Raw genomic sequence first — 7208 nt, 5'->3', positions numbered from 1 at the left:
ATCTTCTTAACTAGCTACTTAAGATTAGTCCTCAGTCTCAAAAGCCTGAGTTACTTCTCTCACGTTCTCTCAGTGGTGTTGAAAATGTTTTACTTGCAAGGAAAGTCATTTGTTACACAGAACATGGTTTTAAGGATCTTATGTTCAAAAGCAAATGTGGACTTTTTATTCATAAATAACAACATTCTTCAGCTTCCCACTGGGGAATGATAGCAATAATACCATGATTATTCAAGAAACGGAAGACTGAAGTTATTTAATTGAACTGAGAACATCATAATAACATAATCAACAATGTGACAATAACCCAGACACAGTGCTGCTCTAGAAATGTAGAAGTACTGGATTAGGAACTACAAGGAAACAACTAAAGAGCTTACAGCTACACTGTCTCTTCTCCAGTTCTCAAACTGGAAGTGGTCTCTGCGCTCACACACCTTCTTTAGAAATGCCTTTTAAGTGAAATCTAATACAATTACGTCCTGGGATAACTCTTCTTCCTGCATAGAGGCCATATTCTGTTTATAGTGTGACTGCCAGATAAAGCTCCTTTTATCTCTGAGCGTGTATGGTTACTGAAACTGTAAAAAACCTGATGAAGCAGAACCTTTAGAGATTACTAAAGGAAAAAGCAAGATTTTTTTTCCATTCACAAAGACCCTAAGGAAGGGGAGGTAGTAGTGCCCTTCTGCCATATGAGAATATTAGACACTAAGATCTGTAATTTCAAAAGCACTGAGCATTTTTTATTATTTTTATGTAGAGCCTTTAGAATGCCCACTCAGCCCTACAGGCCACTTATGCATCATGACTTTAAAATAAATAAACATCACCCAGGATGTGTTCTCTTTACTCCAGGAACACAATTACTTCAGCTAGCTTTTTTTCTGTGTTGGACTACTGTTGTATTAACTACACAGAGGTTGTACGTGTAGAGGTAGCCCTATTGAGATGGGACTGACGAAGTGCCACCTAACCGTTGCTGGCTTTCTGTTCCAAGTTTTCAGAACTGAGCGCTAACAGCATCAGGTAGGTCCCCTGCTCTCATGTTGATATGCCAAGTGCAGGCTGCTGTCTCCAGGTTCTACCAGGTATTCTAGCACAGCCAGGACAGTGGGGCGGGGGGGGGGGGGGGGGGGGGGGGGTTGCAAGATAAACAAGCTACCTCTACCGAGTCGAAGGCTTCAGGGGACTTATAAAACCCAGTCTTCTAGTTGGCCTTTTTTCATTTCCTCAGCTTCCTATTTAACTCACTGCACTGCTTTAGTAATAATGTAAACTAACCCAGGCTCACTGACATTTACTGCTCTGGTTCACATTCCAGCCAGAAGTTCATCCCAGGTCTGCATCACTTTGTTTCCAAAACTCTGAACTCGAGAGATTCCACAACCATCCATGGGCTCAAACGGCTGCAGAGGTTTTCCGGCTGAGGGGGCTGCAGCACCGCTCGCCGGAGTGTGCCCGGGAGCGGCCGGGAGGGACCGGGCGGCTGCTGCCGGCGGCGGCAGCGCAGGCTTCGCGGGCGTCTGTCGCTGTGCGGGAGGTGACTGGGACCGCGGCATCCGCGGGCCGGCTACCGAGCGGGCCGCGCCGGTCAGCCCCGTGCAGAGGCCCGCCGCGCGTGCCGGGAGCGCGAGGGCAAGGGGCAGCGGCGGGCGTGCTGCGGGCCGCGGGGAGGGGCGCCGGGCCCGCCGTTGGGCGCTGTCTGGAGGGGGTCACTTGGAATGCCTTCACGGTTCCCTGACGCCCCTTGCCCGCCGGCCGGGGCCGGCTGCTGCCGGGCTGGCTTCGGCTTGCGAGTGCCGAGCGTTCCTGGCTGCGCGCCGCCGCGTCCGCCTCCCCTGCAGCACCGACAGCTGCTGCTGCCCGTACCGTTAAGAAAAAGTTGATTCATTGTGTTCCTTAACTGCTAATAGCTCCAGTTAAATTGCTCAACGTCAGTCTTGTGGCATGTGCATGCCTGCTAATTCTTGGTAGAAATCAACGTTCTGCAAATTAAAAAAAAATCAGGCAACCAATTCTGTTCGCTTCCCCAGCTAAATTAATTGATTTTTTGAAAGTTTTCTTTCGGTAGTATTTTGGTGGGTTTAGTCCATTTTAGTACTACTAATTCTAAATTTTACTTCAAAGGAAACTTTTTACACGAACAGTTCTTATAAATTACTTAGTGGAAAAAATTCTTGTAGTCATATACTGATATTTTTCCAATGAAAATAGGTTCCACACGTTGAAGTCACTGACAATACACAGCACAGCAAACATTTAAACATCCATTCCCCACATCCTAGAGAGGATGGACAGTGCCTATCCAAAAGAAATGCATTCTAGAGCATTTCTAAAAACAAAAAAGGAGATCAGAAATGTTACTGACCTTAGACTTTACTAGGAATCTGTCATGGGTGGTGAAAGTATTTTATCCCAAACTTTAAAAAAAAAAACAAGACGGAAGAGCCCCAAACACACAGATCAAAGCCACTGTAGTTTGCTATTTAAGTGGAGGATAAAAAACTATAAACGTAATGATTACACTACAAAGGTTACCTCATGACACATATAAGAAATGTAAAACACACAGAGTCTCTACACAAGATTTTTAAGTAAACTCCCAACTTTCCTTAAATTTGCCTGTCCTATAAAAACAAGGGAATGCATGTACTGTTTACTTAGTTACATAATTGTCTAAGTCTTGGAAGTATGAGCACTATGAAAAGGCAATAATCAGGGTTTTTTTTCACATTAATTCAAATTCAGGTCTAAATCTTGGAGTGCAGTAAGCTATAAAGTCTAAACACTTCTGATAGATATGAAATGTAGTTGTAGTAGAGACTGAGATTTTCTAAAGAATTTAGATGCTGAATACCCTTTTAATAAATAGAAAACAAAGCAACTTAACATTTGTACATCACTTCATTAAGCCAGGAAGCTAGAAACTAGAAGTTTTTGCTGCATGGCATGAGACAGTAGCATCTTGTAAGTGAAGTGAATACTAATGTTGTCCATGTTCTGATGGACACACTGAGTTAAACCCCTCCTAACAAAACAAAATTTCAAGTTAGTAACACCTACCAGGCTCTATCAAAAGGCAGAACCAACAGACTCACCTGTACAAGGTTTAGGTCTCCACACAAAATGGCGTGGGGTGGGGAAAGGGTGGTGTTTGGTGGTGTTTGTTTAGGGAGTGAGGAGAGGTGCAAAAAAAGAAACAGACATGACAGGGTATCTGTTGTCTATATAAGGGTATTTGGTGAACAAAGCCTGCCTTTACACATTTTCCAAACAAACAACATTGTGCTTTCGATAAGCATAAAGTTAAGAGAGGCAAGACTGAATTATGAGCTCAGTCATCAGTTAATGTTGGCATTCATCAGCCTGTGGCATCCTGAGATGTACCTGATCTAACAGCTCACAGACCCTGTAAGAGGAAGCTGACAAACCTTTTCCCCTATTTTTCACTCTCCAGCCTTCCAATTAGAAGTTGTCAATGCCCATACTTTTTACTTTGCACAAACTCCTGTGTTCTCTGGGTTCCTCTGTGAGCACATGCAATGTGTCAACTTGCCAGAAAACAAGTCTACCAGGAAAAAGAAGGCTGTCTTCTCTGATAGATTAATGAACCGAACTGACTCACAGAATTGTCTGATGAGTGCCAGAGAGAAGACAAGGGAGTGTGCCAGGAGCTGTGGATGGGGGAGGGAGACCTCAGGTATGAGAAGGGAACAGAGAAGGACAATACAGGAACAAAAATTCTCCCTTGCTACGGCGGCAAGCTGTTCACTCCATTTTTCTTAAAAATAACCTGATAGTTACAAACTAGGAAAAAAGAGTGATTTTATTTTTGGTATTAACATTGCAAAAAGCTATAAAAAGTGGAAGAAAAATTAGCAAACTTCATTTTAATTACAGAAAGACATCTAAGGGTAAAGCCTGACATCCAGATTTTGAAGCAGTGTGTGTAACCTCAGTGCTTGCTATTTCTCTCCTTGCTATTTCCAGTCACTTGTTCACGTTCTCACTCTCTGCATTGTATTTCTTCATTATTCCAGGTGTCACATCACTACAGTAAACCAGACTGGAAAGCTGATGCAGCTGGAAAGATATTTTTTGGTGCTCTAGTATCTTTTCTTTTTCAGATATATTTCAGCACTCAGCCATACAAAGGTCTGGTTTAGTGCTTGTGGTAGGGGCAGGAAGCAGCTAAATATGTTCATTTCAGCAACTCAACATCAATTCATGGACTTAATTGCTATCTCACCTGAGTCAGAAAAACTTGTAATAACTGCTGAATATACTGATGCCATTTTTCAACTTGAGTAACTCAACTCCGAAACTCAAGCAACTACTTAAGATCCCCAGGATAATAAGCACCTGGGATCCCCATGATGCTGCTGAGAGTTCTGTGATTTGCTGTGTTTGAGTTTTTGTGGAATTGTAGTCGCTACTAAAGAGAAGTTCCTCCAAGTGCTGTCAATTTAACATGCAGAGCATTGCAATATATTCTTCTGCATACTCACTAGTGCAATATAATCTTTGTGAAAGACAAACTTTGAAGTTTGAAATACTTACTCAAGCTCTGTATCAACCTCACTGAAACTACTGCCAAAGGTTTGCTTGCTATGGCTGCTCATTTTGCAATAGACTGTATCAACACATGCTTTCTAAAGCGTATTGAATAGCTACAGGAAAATAAGCTTCAACTGCTGACAATCAAGTGCCAAAGTAAAGTTATGATCTCAGCATGAAACCTACCACTTGCCCATCTCTTTGGACACACGTCTCAGGAACCAATACCTTAGTTACAGGTTCAGTGGTATGCTGGAACTGGAATTAGGCACTGAGACTCTCAGTTAAAAAATGCTGATTTTCCATTTTATTGGAAAATAAACTTCTCCGTCATACTTCCCCTTCTTTGTCCACAGAAAACAAATATGAACAAAGCATACATGTAACTTTCACAATGTTGCTCCAGACAGCTGACATTTTCGTAGCCTTGTCTTCCATTTGCTTTCAAAACTTAGTGTGTATTGGTTACATTTTTCCTAAGCTAGCTGTTAAAAAACCAAACAAACATACAAAGTCCTTACTAACCAATGGATTGTGAGAGAAATCTAGGGATTTCAGATGACTAAAATTTTTCAGATTATCTTATAAACGAGCAATTTTCTTACATGTTTTCCAGAAAGGTGCAAGGATTGAGCATCACCTACAGCAGAGCAAAAGGGCAGGCAGGGTAGGGGCCTGCCTGGGAAGGGAATCTTATGAGAAGACATAACCTCAGCATATTTATAAAAAAGGCAGGTAATAGCTTCTATACATTTTAATACTTAATATGGTTAATGCAAAATACAGAATGAAGCTATTCTTAAGTATCTCAAGAACTAAGACATCATTTTTAGTACTAAACAAAAATAGGAAATGGGTTTCTTGTTGCTACTTCAGGGGGGTTTCTTGATAGTTTGGTTTTGGGTTTTTTATGGTAGAACTTGTAATAGCAACTATTTGGTAACGATTGCAAAAGGATGCTAGAAAGAAGTATGACATCTTTCAAATATCATTTAATATCAAGCCTGCAGCTGCTCAAAATCCTGCATATTCACTTTCCAGGAAAAAATAACCTCTGTGCTTCCAACTTTTCCCTGAAAACAAGTATTTTCAGCAGGTGCATGTTACACAAATTAAATCACTATCGTCTTGTCTATGGGGAGAACACACCTGACCTGTGTACCTACCATCTTCCTTAGGACAGAAGCTATGGAACAAAAAAACCTCAGTTTCTAAATATATGAGGGTTTTGACCACAACCAACCTTTTAGATTTGTCTTATGAACCTGCAATAATCAAGGCTTTTTTGGGTTTGTTTGTTTGTTTGAGTTTTTTTGTTTGTGTTTTTTTTTGTTGTTGTTGTTGTTGTTGTTTAATTTAAAGGTAATCTATGAAAGAGAAAATGGGTTGTGTGTTCTCTGGTAACACTGGGTCTATCTCTGCTCAAATCTATGACATTATTTCTGTAGAAATAATTACAAAGGAAAGGTACTTAATATAGTGCAGGAGCCATCCAAAGTAAGATCTATCCAGAACGCAAGAAACAAAGTATGTATTTCAAAATTGGGAGCTCCTACTCTGTCTCTCTCTGTATCCATCACTACCTATACTCCTCCCATGATTTAACTCAACATATAACATCTTTTCTGAAACATTTATAAGCCTTAATGGGCTTTGTTTCCATATCTAGGAATGCTATTCCCAAGAACCTTGGGGTGTTTGAGCATTACATCCATTTTAAAAACCTTAGGTTTTCAGGGACCAGATTATAAAAAACAATTTGTATTTCATGTTACTCAAAGTTCAAGAAACAATGAAATAGAACATATTTAAACACTGAACTATGTCAATGGCACATCTAAATCAAGTTAGCTCTTATTGGGACTCTGGCAGTGACTCTATCAGCTTGTGTGGAATAATGGACAACAAAACCGGAATTGTGCAATAGCTTTTTGCTGGGTCAGTGACTGGAACCGGTGTACTGCAAGAACTGATGAGTGCCAGAGATGATTCAAAGTAGGAAGATATAGCAGTGGAAGGGAAGAAAAGAGAAAGAAGAGCATTAAGGAAAGATGAAAATTAAGACAAGGCACCCCCATATGTCATCTATCTATTAATTAATCAGAAGCATATTAAGAAAACACATAATTTCAGAGACTGTCTCTCTCTTGCAGTACCTCTGTGTATACACGTACATCCGAACGAGTCACATGTTCTGATTTTGTAAAGGTTTACATCCCCTGAGCACGCAAATAAGCCACTGAAGGGCAAGATGACAAGAGACTCAGCCAGCCAGCAAACTACAGCCGTTCCAGCGCACAGCACTTGAAAAACAGCCGGTGTTCCTGCGGCGCGGCGGCTGCGGTTTGTGCCGGTGGCCCCGGGCCAAGGGGACCGTGCCCGCGGCAGCGCGCTGGGCCCGCCAAGCCTCCCACCGGCGCCTGCGGGGAGCAGGGGGCGGCGGGGCTGAAGCCCCGAGTCGGGTGCTCTTCTGACATGAACCACCGTGAAGCCATTTTCTCCTGAACGTATGAATCCATCAAGGGAGAAGTGACACCGGTTCGCACTCGGCCGCACTACAGCGGCGCTTGTCTCTCGGGCCTGCGGCGAGCGGGAGCGCGGAGGCAGTCGTGTCACCGGCAGCTCCCTCTGACAGCGAGGGCGGTGTT

This window comes from Falco naumanni, chromosome 3 (genome assembly GCF_017639655.2).
Source record: "Falco naumanni isolate bFalNau1 chromosome 3, bFalNau1.pat, whole genome shotgun sequence".
NCBI classification, from domain to species: domain Eukaryota; kingdom Metazoa; phylum Chordata; class Aves; order Falconiformes; family Falconidae; genus Falco; species Falco naumanni.
Note: the sequence above shows the minus strand (reverse complement) of the source record.